Genomic DNA, 1269 nt, shown 5'->3' on the forward strand with positions numbered 1-1269 from the left:
TACGAAGATTCTCTAGCGTCATAAATCGTCCTTTCACCCTATTCTGTTCTAAATCATACATGCCACCCCTACTGAGACAGAATAGAACGCAAGGGTGATTTCCACTCTCTCGTGCGAGCAAGGGCGAGTCCCCGAGGATGGACGTGCGTGACGACGCATAAATCGGCCACTCGAGCTGCGCAACGAGTTGGAGCGGATGCCGATCTTGTGGTCGGTAAGGGCACGGACTGAGCCCAGGTCGGGAGAGAGAAGCTGCGAAAAAAGGTTGATTTCGCGCTAGACGGATCAAAGTGACCGGCGATTCACGGCGGGACGCGTGAATAAATCGCGCGGCCTTATTTAGAGGCACGCCGCAATTCGATCGCCCGTAGTATCGACTCTACACAGCGGACCGTGCACATATTACGCATCGGGTACGCGCTGTATAGTCGGTCATCGATCGCGAAATAATGACGACGTATGCCTGTACGATATACCTACATATACATATACAGGGTGTCCGGTAAAGATCTTAATAACGATTAAGAATAGATTCCTGAGATTTTCATTTTAAGACGAAAAATTCTAATAATACCAAAATGTCGAGGCTACAATGATTTTTGAATTATAAATATTAAAATGAATTAGCGAGTTATATCGCTTTAAAGTTCGCGCGTTCAGGTGCGGTTGATAGTTTTGCGTTACCATATACCTGAACGCGCGAACTTTAGATGATATAATTTGCGCTAACTTTAAATGGTTTTTAGCTTTATATACAGGGTGTATTTTAAAAAGAGTGTATTTTAAAAAGCACTAATTATATAATTATTCCTGATAAAAAAGTGAATCGAAAAGTTCTGAGTCATTTTACAATTTTCATAATAATTAATAAGATATTAATTTCTAAGGATTGTCAAATAAGTGAGTAAAATCGTGACTCATAGAACAATAATTTTAAAATAACTTTCAGTGTTCTTTATTTTAAAAATGAAATATCTTAAAAATGTTTCTTAAACAACTTTTAAAGATACCTTAAAGTTGTGTCGATTTTATACACTCATTAGATAACTAAAAAAAGTTGTGAAAATTGCAAAATAGTACAGAAATTTTCGACTAAGTTATATGATCAGTAAATACTTGTTAAGGATACACCCTATATATGAGTAAGAAAGTGAGTCCTAGACTTATCGCACCTGTTACTGACAGATTCCTGATGTAATTTTGAGATGAAGATTCTAATACCAAAATGTTAAGATTAAATTAATGTTATCAGCATACACAGTAAATTGT

Source organism: Atta colombica, unplaced genomic scaffold, assembly GCF_001594045.1.
Source record: "Atta colombica isolate Treedump-2 unplaced genomic scaffold, Acol1.0 scaffold140, whole genome shotgun sequence".
Classification (NCBI taxonomy): domain Eukaryota; kingdom Metazoa; phylum Arthropoda; class Insecta; order Hymenoptera; family Formicidae; genus Atta; species Atta colombica.